Raw genomic sequence first — 14093 nt, 5'->3', positions numbered from 1 at the left:
GACCTGCCAGGCCAGCTACCATATATAACCCTTCTGTTGTACCCAGTAGGTCAAGCCACAGACCTCAAATGACAGCTATATGGCCCCTTCCAAATGCCCTGCGTGCCAAGGAAAAATTTTGTTATGTTAGATATATAGCCATTGATTCTCTTTTGTACTCAAGATGTCTTCGCATTAATAAAGCAAACCAACAGCAAATATTTCAGCCTTCTCTGACTACACTTTAAAGTTCGGAAGGAAGATTTTGTTTTAAAGAAATAATTCTGGTTGAGTTCAAAATAGCCTGAAACTGTAAAATTTGGAGAAAGTTTTGGTTTTTATTTTAAGTTAAAAATGCTTGAAGAGATAGAATTTTAAGTTATGAAAATGCCTCATTTATCTTTGCGACATTTATACTTTATTAGATATAATTTCATTTTTATTAATGTAAGTTCTCAACTCCATCAAATGCTAATAAAGTAGAAGTTGTAAGACCATATTTATTATCAGAGACATACAAACCATTTTTGATAGTAATATTTTCAAAAAGCTAACCTGAAGTCATGATGGGAGACTTTTACTTCGCTTGGCAATACTATGAACTGATAAGATTCTTATATTTCTAGTCCATTCCATTTTCAATATCCAATCAAAATTTTAAAAATGACATTAAACCTTGAAGGTAATAATAAACCAGGGTCATTCCAAATTCCATGATTGGATGGTCAGTTGCATGTGAGTACATGTTTGTTCAAAATTTCCATCATGTTCAGCAGGAATCAGAGATGAGTAACAACTCTAATTTGGTGCTCCTTTTCCAAGGATAACTGGTACTAGAAAAAGTACTTTCACAGAATCTACACTTAAAACTGTGGCAAAGGCAATGCTTTGTGTTCACCTAATCCTATTTCATGTTCTTTTCCTGAGCACAAGAGAAAAGAGTATTTCATAACTTTCCTTATAGTTAGATCAGAGAATATGCAACTAATTCTGGTCAATGGCCTGTAAGTAAAAGGAAAGGTGCCTCTGCCACAGTAATTGAGGCCACGTGTTGAGAGTGTAGCACCTCAAGATGGAAGCCACCTGGATCCTGGAGTCACTACATACTAGATAGAATCCTTCTTGCACTGGAAATTTTATGAAAAGGAAAGGTACTTTTGTTGTGTTAAGTCATAGAGATTTCAGGATATCTATCACAGCAGGATAGCCTAGCCTGTCCTAATGCAATCCAGAAACAAATTTTCAATATAAATAATGGAAAAAATTATTTGATTGACACTTCATCTTAAAAGAAAATCAAAATTGTGAAAATGAGTTTATTTTCTCTTTAATTGTATAAATAGGTTATATTGCAATTATAATCATATTTATGCCTAAAATAGAGAATGAATCAAATGTTGGACTTTTAGCAGGTTTTGTTTAAGAACTCTTATATGTCTAATAGCCTTTGAAGGCTACTCTAAAGGTGGAGTATGTCTTCTTCTCAATCTTTGGAATTACTAAATTGAAATGTAATACACATCCATTTAGGATTTATCTTAGGTAAAAGTATGAAACTTAACGATTAGATATTAGAGAAAATCTTGCATTTAAAAAGGTTTAAAACAGTTCAAGTTCTTAGAAAATCCTTTTAGGAGTTGTATAAAAGTTCATATATAAGAAAATCACATTTTTTATACTTCTTTGAAAGAATAGGTACAGTACTATTACTGAACTTCGGGGAGTTCATAAAAATTCCCAGTTCTGGTTTTTTATTAAATAATAAAAATACATTGGAATTTATTTCATACTATTCAGGTAAAATTGGTAAAAAAAAAATATATATATATATATATATATATATATATATATATATATATATATATATATATATATATATATATCTTGTTTAGCTATAAATAAACCCAGAAAGGAGTGTCAGATAGGTTGGATGTCCTCCCAAGACTTCTAGAGACCAAGCTTTTCCCACAAGGGGGCTTTAATACAAAAAGAGATAGAGATGGCAGCAAATGGGATAGAAATATTTTAGTTTTAAGACACAAAACTTACTATATGTAACCAATACATTTTAAAAAGTGTTTCAATAATAAGATTTATAATAATAGAGTATATCACATGTAAAACAAGAAAAAAAAAATCCTTGGTGTACCTGTTCGGATCTTTTGGAAACTAACACTTCAACAAACATTCCTTTGAAATCAGAATTCTATCATTTTCATTTTTTCATTTTCATTACTTCATTTCCCCAAATGGAAAACTGTCTTTTTAACATTCTTACTTTATTAGATAAAGTACATGATGAACATAAAGATTTTATCCCTCCTAAGGTACATGTAAATCTTGTATTTCTGTTGCACTTCACCTACTTTAAAAAAAAAAAAAAAAAGTAAAGTAAGAAAAGATTGCAGAAGCTTTGTAGCATTGAGAAAATGCATTATAGCATTTCAGAATATTTTGTTTGCTTGACTGAGAGCCAGAAATGATTAAACACTAAAATACAAATAAAATGTTTCTCAAGGAAAAGATCTTCTGTTTTCCAATACAGTATAATTAACAAATGCAATAATGATTTTTGCCAAGGATTTATTACATGAATTTCATTGAAATGTTGATTTAGATCATTTGACCCATTAAACCCAATTTTAATTTTATATAAAAATTTTAGAAGTTTGTATATCTTGCTAATTTGATATGAATATTAGAGTATTAAAGTTAGTCTAAATTTTTCTATTTCATTTATTTATTTTTTAAAAATATTTAGAGATGGATTCTCGCTGTTTTTCCAGGCTGGTCTTGAACTACTAGTCTCAAGTGACTCCCCCTATCTCAGCCTCCTAAAGTGCTAGATTACAGGTGTGAGTCTAAATAATTTTGATTTAGTGTATTCAATATGTAATTCATTCACATAGTTCAAAACTCAGAAACTTTAGAAGGTATGCAAAATATAAAAGTCTACCTTCTGTACATGATCGTCAGCTGCTCAGGGCCACTCACCTCTATAAGTAACCACTGTTAGATTCTTATGAATCATTCTGGTGTTATTCTGTATGCAAATGAGCAGACACAAGTACAGACCAATGATGCATTCCATTTCTCAGTTTGCTTGTCTTCTCTGTAGCAGTGACTGGCGCTTTCCATGCTCTGCATGTAGAAACAGTTACCCCTTGGCCTTTCTCCTGGCTTTCTCCTCCCTCTCTAGAACTCTTCTCCCTTCTCCCTGGCAGGCGCAGTTTCCTCTGTGTCCTGTACAAACCAGTTTTTCTGTTTTCCCATGACATATTCTTCCTGAGTGATCTCATCTATTCCCATCAGGCATAAATAAAGGTATTAGCATCGAAGCCATTTGTGGATGAAGAAAGTCTTTTCAGAAAAGATGAGTCTGCAGAATAAGGAGGAGATTGTTAGAAAAGAGCAACAGTAAGGGGATTTCTCAATGGAGGAAACAGCATATAGAAAAGCCAAATGGATAAAAGAGGGGCAAGACCACAAACAGAGTTACCAGCTCAATGTCTAACCCAAGAAAATATTTGTTGCAAATATTGAACAAAACAATGAATAATGTTCAAGGAATATTTTTTACCAAAAGTAATTATTTTGCTAAGTCACCCATACAAATTATGGAAACTGAATGAAATGAAACTAAATTAAAAGAACTGAGTCTGCCTGCAAAGCAAAATGGGAATAAAATTGTAAATGAACACATGCTCTACGAGGAAGCTAGTTTCTCTGCCTCCTGGTCATTGCCAGCATACTACTCTGCTTAGGTCACCTCTATGTGTGGATAGGTCATCCAGACAGCTTTGCAGATTGGCAATTTATGAACCTGTCTCAAGATCTATAAAACATATTGCAACAGAACTTCAAAGCACACTTTGCCACGTGGGTGGGACTCCTTTGTTTCCGTTTTTTTCTGCCTTTTAAGTCTATAAACCATAATAAGGGCACATCAAAACCCCGTTGCTTTCTAATGTAACATAACAATGACATATTAAGTAGTATGAAAGCATTAGCTTTCTTTTTGAATACTGTTTTTAAAATAAGCATTTTCTTTTTCTTAGACTTGTCCCTCTCCGCTGAGAGAATAGTCTTCCAAAGTTACAAATTCTTGTCCAAAAGCCAGAAGGAAAAGAAGCCATTCTGAACATACTTTAGCTGAAGAACATTCCTGGCCCTGTGAGGACAGTGTTCTGACTATCTGGATCACAGGATTTTTGCCTTTAGCAGAATAGTTTTTGTTGATAAACCTTTATAATCTAAATTGATTGTTTCCATGCCTGTAAGATCCCGTAGCTATATCTACAAAGGACTAGGAAGGAACCTGAGGAACTGATTCCTACTGCAGAAACAGACTGTGGTCATAGTCCTATCTCTTCATTTCCCTGGATTCCATTGTCTTCAACTGTGCTAACATCACAGAAATGGTAAAAGAATCAGATAAAATAAAATAACTTTTAAATCATAGATGCTATCATACAGTTGTAGGAATCTTCTAAACTTGGACCTACCTCTTGTTTGGGGTGATACACTACTTATATTTCTTTTTATTGCAATGAGATGGAAATAGCAGAATACCAACAGATAGAGCATTTCATATTCCCTTAATTCTCTATGTGGTGCAATGATAAACAATAGCTAGATTGCCTCCAGTTCCCTGCCTAAAGGTGGGACTCTTCATCCATCTGTCCTGAGCTTCCGGTACCAAGGTCTCTTAGCTGGCAGTTGGGGAATAGACGACAAAAGCTTTTTTCCAAAGTTTTAAATCCAAGTCTCTGTGGGGAACCCCCACATTAAAAAGGGTACGTTCTGACTCTTTATCCTTTCCCCGGGGCAGAACTATGACCTCAATGAGAAATACAATTATAGAGTCATTGCAGGAGATTTATAGATATTACCCACATACTCTCACTATAAATATGTAGCCTCTCTTTCAGAAAAGGGCACAGTGACCATGGCATACTTTGCTGAAGAACAATGGTCTTGACCTAATGATCTTCAATGAGAAGAAAAAATCATGATATGGAAATGTCAGAGGTCTCAAGCCAATTTGGAAATTTTCAGGAAAGTGTTCTCATAACAAGAAGTAGTGTGGTATGATTAGAAAAGAGTTGCCCTAAAGTGAGGTCTGAATTCTAGTCTGGTTACCCTGCTTTGTGATGTGTAACCTTCATAAGTTACACTTGCAGTGTCTGTTTCCTTACCACTGATGCATGCCTACAGTCTCTAAGCCTGCTTACAAGGCCAATACACTATGGTTTTTCTAATCACAGCTGTCTTTAATATTTGAATCCTGATGTAACTTATTGGAGGGGAGAAGAAAATGAAGTTTGAGTCTCTCAGTCTTTTTCAGTGAGTTTTTAAAAACGAAACTTTTTAATCAGAGAGGCAAAATCTTAGTGGGGCTAATAAAGGCCTGACAATGACTTTCTTCTTTTCATTTAAATGTGTAAGGCTGCTATCTACGTACGGGCTAATTTTGTCCACCACTGAACCAGAACAGATCCAGTGAACTATGCCTGAATGTCTATCTCAGTGAGACTGCAAGGGGCACTGATGAATCAGAGTTAAGATGAGAGGAGATGAGGTCTCTATATCAAATGGATGATCTGTTTACATCTAAAAGCCACTGTGTCTATGCATAGGTCATGTTTTTGAAAGGGAAAATATTCTCTGGCTACTTTAAATGCTATGAAGCAACTCTGGGGTTTCTATTCAACAGAACAAAAAGCAAGAACCAAGAGTTTTAAGTACAGTTCAGACTTCAAATACCTGAGCATCAGCATGTTAATAAATATAGGCTAAAGTCACAGCTTCCCCGACATCACTGTCTCTCAGTTTACATACAATGTTAAAAAAAAAAAAAAAAGAATTTGATACAGCATCAAAGGTTTCTCAACATATTATTTTAAGATAATGAGATAAGGAGTTAAGTACAGGGAAGTCATCTCACAGAAAGGTCGAATTTAGCAACAACGACAAAAAAATAAGTCTTGATTTTCTGTAGACAAAGTTGGTCTTAGTTAATTCAGATAAACAAAAAATAGAAATAATAAAAATCACCTGCAAGTCCAGCAATCTGTTAATATTTCCATGTGTTTCCTTATATTCTTTTTTCATGAATATATGTCTGTTTTTTAACAAAAAATGGGACCACAGTGCACATACTAATTTTTAACCTTCTTTTCTCACAAACACTATCTATTGAACATCTTTACATGTCCCTAAAATTTTCTTGTGTAGTCAGCTTTGTACTGCTACTCTGAGGAGACCTAATGCTTCCTCTGAGATGCTTGAGGGGTTTCAGGATTTGGAGAATGGCTGAGTGGACAGAGTTCCATTTCTCCACCTCCACCCCAATCTCCACCTTCATCAGCAGAGCCTTTAAAAAAAAAATATATATATATATATATATGCTTTAGCTATATTTTTTACTTATTTGTTTAAAGGATCTGGTGCTAGCCGGGTGCAGCGGCTCACACCTGTAATCCCAGCACTTTGGGAGGGCAAGGCAGGTGGATTACTTGAAGTCAGGAGTTTGAGACTAGCCTGGCCAACATAGTGAAACCCCATCTCTACTAAAAATATATATATACAAAACTTAGCTGAGTGTTGTGATGGGTGCCTGTAATCCCAGCTACTAGGGAGGCTGAGGCAGGAGAACTGCTTTAACCTGGGAGGCAGAGGTTGCAGTGAGCCAAGATCTTGTCACTGCACTCCAGCCTGGGCGACAGAGTGAGACCCAGTCTCAGGAAAAAAAAAAAAAAAAAAAAAAAGCGGGGGTCTGGTGCTAAAGAGAAAAATTGATAATCACTACTCTTTATCACATTTTTAACATCTGTCGTTTGGGGCACACACATATGTTTCACATTCTGATGAATAGATCCCCTTTGGCGTAATAGATAGATGCAGATTTCCTGGGTTTGAATCCCAATTCTGTCACTGACCAGCTGTGTGATTATGTTGTTTTAAAATACAACTATAAATTCTTCAACACTCCTCTCATCAAACTGTGGAGTATAATTCTCTTCCCCTGGAATATCGACCAGCCTTATCGACTCAGTTCTTTTTTGTGTTGGTTTGGTTTTTGTTTTTCGAGACAGTCTTATTCTGTCGCCCAGGCTGGAGTGCAGTGGCACGATCTCAGCTCACTGCAACCTCTGCTTCACAGGTTCAAGCAATTCTCATGCCTCAACCTCCCAAATAGCTGGGATCACAGGTGCCCGCCACCACGTGTGGCTAATTTTTATATTTTCAGTAGAGACGGGGTTTCACCATGTTGGCCAGACTGGTCTCAAACTCTTGACCTCAGGTGATCTGCCTGCCTCAGCCTCCCAAAGTGCTGGGATTACAGGAATGAGCCACCGTGCTGGGCCTGAGTCAGTTCTAAGGAAGAGACTGCAGCAGAAGTGGCTTGGCATGGCTTCTAAAGCTAGATCATGACAGGCTTCATGGCAGAAGCAGAGAGTATTCGCTTCTCTTTGCCGTACTTTCCTTATCTGTAAGATGAGAAAAATAATAGTATCAATTTCATAGAATTATTTTTATAATTTAATAGTTAATATCCATGAAAGTCTTATCACATGTGGCTTGTAAGCAATATAAAATTACAATCTACTATTTATTAAGTTGATTTTTTACTTTTTAGAAATTTCTGCCTGTATTTGGTATATATTCACATGTGGTTAAAGCTCTGCAGGTAACTATGACTACTTTCTTAGAAATTTATAAACATAGAGTTGCTGGATCAGGATGTATGCATTCATTCAGAAAACATTCATGTTGAACTCGATTCTCACTTTGGAGTGAGAAACTCTGTTCTATAAAAGGCACATGGCATCAATTATCCTGATTTTGTGGGTGGATATTCCCATCACTTCTAAATCAGCTTTCATATTTTTATTAAAAAACTGGAAATAAAAAAGCAAAACATACCTGAGTTAGCAAGAAATCTTATAAACTTTTATGTCTTTTGCTACAGAACTAACAAGACGGAGTTTTCCGTTATTTTGCATAAAGTACCTAATTATGGGCATGGGAATGGATGTGAATGCAACATAAAAAGATATTATAATGGCTGGGTGGCTTACACCTGTAATCCCAGCACTTTGGGAGGTTGAGGCAGGCAGATCATGTAAGGCCAGGAGTTCAAAACCAGCCTGGCCAACATGGCGAAACCCTGTCTCTACTAAAAATACAAAAATTAGCCGGGTGTGGTTGTGCACACCTGTATATTCCAGCTACTCGAGAGGCTGAGGCAAGAGAATCTCTTGAACCTAGGAAGCGGAGGCTGCAGTGAGCCAAGATGGCACCACTGCATTCCAGCCTGGGTGACAGAGTGAGACCATGTTGACCAAAAAAAAAAAAAAGTTATAATTTTATATATATATATATATATAAATTGAAACCTATATAAGTCAGAGTGCCTTGAATTGCAATGACAGGTAACTCAACCCAAAATAACTTAAGAAAAACAAATTATCAACTTACATATCTATTCATATTAGCTTCAGGCAAGGCTGGATCCAGTATTCATCAAATTTCACTCTGTCTCTAACTCTTGATCTCTTAGCCATGCTTTCTTCTATGTAACTTTGTTTCCAAATGGCCTATCTTCAGGCCAGAGCCCCTGAAATTCCCAGGTTTATGTCTTCCAGTTTTATAACAGTATAGTCAAAGTTCTTATTTGTAACTGCTCACTCTGACCCTGAGGATTAAACAGAAAAGGAGTTCATTAAAAGATTACTTTGCAGGCTACAGAATTGTTGTAAAGGCCAGAGAACCTTGTCTGCAGCCAAACTTCCAAGATGCACAATTTAAAGAAACTACAGCCAGGGTACATCGGCTGCCGCTGCCACCAACACTGAGGGCTTCCTTTGCACTGGTGGCAAGAGTTCAAATACTGCTGGCATCAAGGCCATTCCAGGCCGAGGAACTCAATCATACAATCACTGCCACCCCCAAAGCCATACATCTCAGTTGCTATCCTCACCAAATGGTGCCCCAAGAGCTTCCTTCTTTAAGGTGTTGACTTCTCAATCTAACTTTCCTATACCTGAGTGACTGGTGGAGTCATCTAACTCACAGACCTGTTTCCTACAGTGAAAAGGATGGGGATAGCGGCAAGTTTTCTGTGTTCTACCTTGGTGTGACAAGCCTCATGAGGAGAAAATTCTCTGAAACTTAAGAGTTTTGTTCAAAGTTGCTGGGCCAGAAAGCATGAGGAATGTCTGGAAGAATAGCTCCAGGAGAGAGAGAGTCTTTTAATGTGTTCTGCCAAAACTCTTGGATCTAATTTTCATGGTTCTGGCCAAGGTCATGTATTATAGCTTAGCAATCACTCTCCTGATTTGGGAACCCCTGATTTGTCATATGCCCACTCCTAGAGCCTGGTGTTGCAGCCAGTCCCATTTGAACTAATAAGAGAGCTGACAGTCAAGGAAGAATACACACTGACAGCAGAATCACCCAGTGTCCCCCACAAAACCCCCCCTGGTCTTTACAGGGCTCCACCAAACCCCTGAGCCTGTCGTCTTTACCTGCTCCTCCCTGCTGTTCACTGAACTACAATTCATGACTAATTCAGTCTGCAGACCCCTGGCCACGCTCCTGCAGAGACAGAACAGCAGCGTTATGCAAATCGTACCTATTCTGCCACCTGGGTTCTGGCACCAAAAGACATGGAGGTAGGAAGAGAGAAGAGAATTCCTTTGGAGGAACTACTCTGGGGGCAAACGAGAACTGAAGGGGCAAAAAAGAGAAAGAATGAAAAGTTTGTTTCTTAAAGGCACAGATTTTGCTTTCCCTTCCATAAGTAGCAAAGGTTTAGACTATCTACTTTCTTGTTCTGCTCTAGATTTACCCACGTATTTAGGACCCTTCGCAAAAGAGGAAGAAAGAAAAGCAGAAAGAGGTGAAAGAACAGAATGTTGATGGCTCTACTGAGAGCCATTTCTGAGAAGGATGTGGCACCGCCTCACACTGCTTCATATGCCTGTAGGTGTGTATATATATGTATAATATAATATATATACACATCATGATGTTCAATCTTATTTCTTCTTGCACACTAAAATGTAAGTGAGATAGCAAGTGATAGCAGGTGAACTGTTTTTAAGCTCACATTATAATAAACATTTAAAAAATTGCACATTGAAAAACCCAGCTAAAAATATGAGAAAGAAAAAAACACAATCAGCATTATTTACATATTAGAATACTTCTAACATATACCAACAATTTAAAACTGAGGAATTGGCTTCTCTTGCTTAACTTCAAGAAGTGTTCCCATGTTATTATTGTGCAATTTTAGCTTATTTTTCCTTTGAAAAATCTGCAATTTTTTCTTTTGACCCAATAGTTGTTTAATGAAGTGTAATTATTAAAAATTTGAATGTTGAAGAGCCTTTTGAAAGTTTGTTGTTGGTTGGGCATGGCCGCTCAGCCTGTAATCCCAACACTTTGGGAGGCCAAGGCAGGAGGATTACTTGAGCCCAGGAGTTCAAGACCAGCCTGGGCAACATAGAGAGACCCTGTCTCTACCCAAATTAAAACTAGCCAGGCGGCGGCTAGCACCTGTGGTCTCAGCACCTTGGGAGGTGGAGGTGGGAAGACCACTTGCCCCTGTGAGGTCAAGGCTGCAGTGAGCCATGGCACCACTGTACTCCAGCCTAGCTTAGGCTGGCCATGTAATCCTAATACTTTGGTAAGCCAAGGCAGGCAGATTGTTTGAGCCCAGGAGTTTGAGACCAGCTTGGGCCACATGATGAATCCCCATTTCTACCAAAAAAATGCAAAAATTTGCCAGGCATGGTGGGGCATGCCTGAAATCCCAGCTACTCAGGAGGCTGAGGTGGGAAGATGGCTTGAACCTGGAAGGTGGAAGCTGCAGTGAACTGAAATCATGCCACTGCACTCCAGCCTGGGTGACAGAATAAGACCCTGTCTTGAAAAAAAAAAAAAAAAAGTTTATTATTAATTTCTAATTTTATTGCCTTATGTTCAGAAAGTGCTATTGATATTATTTCAATTATTTGGACTTTACTGAGATGTATGTGTGTGTGCGTACATTTGTGTGGCCTAAGATATGGTAAATTTTCATGAATGTTCCCTGCGCACCTGAAAATAAGACACCATTTGATATAAGTTCTGTCTTATTTGTAATTTTGGACCTGATCCAGCAATCTGTTAAAGAATGATGTGTCACTATGAAGTTCTAGGCATGCAGAGACAGGCCTCACCCAAGGATATTCAAAAGGCATATTGGGCTGGGTGCGGTGGCTCACACCTGTAATCCCAGAACTTTGGGAGGCCTAGACAGGTAGATCATTTGAGGTCAGGAGTTCAAGATCAGCCTGGCCAACATGGTGAAACCCCATGTCTACTAAAAAAAATAAAATAAAATACAAAAAATTAGCCAGGCATGGTGCCGTGTACCTGTAATCCCAGCTACTCAGGAGGCTGAGGCAGGAGAATCGCTTGAACCTGGGAGGCAGAGGTTGCAGTGAGCCAAGATCATGCCATTGCACTCCAGCCTGGGTGACAGAGACTCCATCTCAAAAAAAAAAAAAAATGCACATTGGAAACTGGCACTGAAGTGGCACTCAGATAAAAATCTTGAGAATAAAGAAGAAGCAGAGAGAAAATGCAAACAAGTAGCTGAGGTATATGAAGTGCTGTCAGATGCTAAAAAACTGGACATCTATGAAAAATAGGCAAAGAAGGATTAAATGGTGGAGGAGAAGGTGGAAGTCATTTTGACAGTACGTTTGAGTTTGGCTTCACATGGCAACGCTAATGATGTCTTCAGGGAATTTTTTGGTGGAAGGGACTCATTTTCATCTTCTTTGACAACCCATTTGAGGACTTTTTTGGGAATCCAAGGGGTCCCTAAGGAAGCAAAAGCCAAAGAATGGGGACATTTTTCTCTGCTTTCAGTGGATTTCCATCTTTTGAAAGTTGATTTTCTTCTTTTGGTACAGGATTTACTTCATTCGAGTCAGCAGGTCAAGGGGCCTCAATTTATTCTGTTTCACGTCATTTGGTGGTAATGGTATGGACAACTTCAAACCTATATCAACTTCTACTAAAATAGTTAATGGCAGAAAGATCACTATGAAGAGAATTGTCAAGAACGGTCAAGAAGGAGTAGAAGCTGAAAAAAGATGGCCAGTTAATGTCCTCACGAAAGATAGTAAGGAACAACTGCTGTGCTTGAGTAACAAGTAATCCAATGCTCTCATTTAATGTTAAACTATAACAAGCACTATTTGAGGATTAACAGAAACAATTTTTGAAGATTTCAAATGAACTCAGCTTTCAGTGTAATTGAACCTAAAGTACTTATAAACAGCTATCAGAGCCCCTATTTGTCATAGACTTTTGAATTTATTGTTTGGACCACATATTAGGTTGGTGCAAAAGTAATTGCAGCTTTTGCCGTTACTTGTAATAATAGGACCATTTATTCGGTCTTTAAAATTGCTGTGAATCTCTGCACGCGCTTTGCTTTAAAAACAAATACTCAAAAGTGAGCCATGATCTTTAGTAGTGGTTGGACAAGACTGTACACTAACACCAGCATGGATCTGTTTTTCCATTGTGTCTGAAACCTGAGCCAAGTAATGTCAGCCTGCTGTGAAGTTAACATCGCTAGGAGAAATCTTCTACAAAAATAATTTCAAATTTTTTCAGTATTTAGTAGTGAAAAATACTAATGCATTAGTGGTAATATATTTCTGGTTTAATATAAATTAAGGACGTTTTCCAGTTGTGCATGAATGTTGGCAAATTAGTAAGTTCTGACAATTGTTTAATTATGTAATGTTAAGCTTAGGTTTAAAAAATAAGGCTGGTAAATTGGGTCTTTGTCATTTTCTTAAAAAAAAGAAATGTAAATATGTTTGGTACACTAAAAAAAAACATGACAGTGAGTTGATGACATTTCATACATTTAAACTTCACCTAATTAAAAAATAATTGAGATTCATCACTACCTCTTACATGGGAAGTTCAAGGAAAGAAAAATAATGTGCAGACACTAGCATATGAACAGTTCTTAGTTGATAATATAATTTCTTTGGTATTGTTAATATTATATTTGTATCTTTCACTCCAATATAGGCTGTGGTCTTCCCAAAAAAGTTTTAGAACATTATTTATGCATTCTAAAAGCGAATTTAACCTTATCTGATGCTGATCACTATAATTATTAAGATTAAAATTGATCAAACGTTAAAAATTAATTAAGTCACAGGAAGCACAATGAGTGATCCTAAAGTATTGCTCCCCATCTAGGCTAAGAACAACTTTCTCCTTTGATTATTTTATAGATATGTCTTTTATAGTTAATTTAATTTGGCATCTCAACATTTTTTACCTGTCTATTACATTTTATAATATAAAGAAAAATTTCTGAGGCTATCATCTATCCGTTTCTTACAAGTTTTTCTCCATATAGCAACAAATTGAAAATGTTGTGCTTGTGAGAAGCTAGATGTGGTGTGTACTGAGAACTGTATATACCAGTGGCCCTCAAGAACTCAAAAATGATGGCGATAGAGTTCTTTATTAGACTTCAACTGCAAAATGAGCACAATTACTATATATTTTGTGTCCATAATTCCTACAAAAATATCTAGTAATTGTGGACACAATCTCCTACAAAAGGGACAACTTCCTAAACCTTCAGAATCACAATATAAAGGTGATACCTGTCAGGCATATACCTGTCATATCAGCCAAAGAAATCCAGAAAGGAAAAGTCATGGAAAACAGTTTGGTACCCTTCCCAGCACACACAAACGAGAGATGTAGAGAAAAATGTCAGCACCATCCATCGCAGTGGATTCTTGAGTAAAGGGAATCTTGGGTATCATATTTTGAGTACCCTGATCCCTATAGCAAGACCATGTCCATAAATCAAACGTTTGTTACTATCAAGGCTGACACTATCATGTATCAAGGCTGATACTCATGAATATGTATTTTGTACTAGACTATACTCCAAATCCAATACTCTTTTATTTATTTCATTGCTCAAATTGATTCAGCTTCAGCCAGTAAGAACTCTCTCAAGTTGGCTTCTATGCACTTTTGACACACCCTCGTCAATATGTTTT

General features: G+C 37.1%; 1 pseudogene; it reads left to right on the top strand.

The window, feature by feature from the left end:
- The first annotated feature begins 11167 nt into the window (after positions 1–11167).
- On the top strand, positions 11168–12201 carry LOC102146440 (dnaJ homolog subfamily B member 6-like; annotated as a pseudogene).
- The last annotated feature ends 1892 nt before the right edge of the window (positions 12202–14093 follow it).

This window comes from Macaca fascicularis, chromosome 6 (genome assembly GCF_037993035.2).
Source record: "Macaca fascicularis isolate 582-1 chromosome 6, T2T-MFA8v1.1".
Classification (NCBI taxonomy): Eukaryota; Metazoa; Chordata; class Mammalia; order Primates; family Cercopithecidae; genus Macaca; species Macaca fascicularis.
This window is presented reverse-complemented; position numbering and strand designations above follow the sequence as displayed.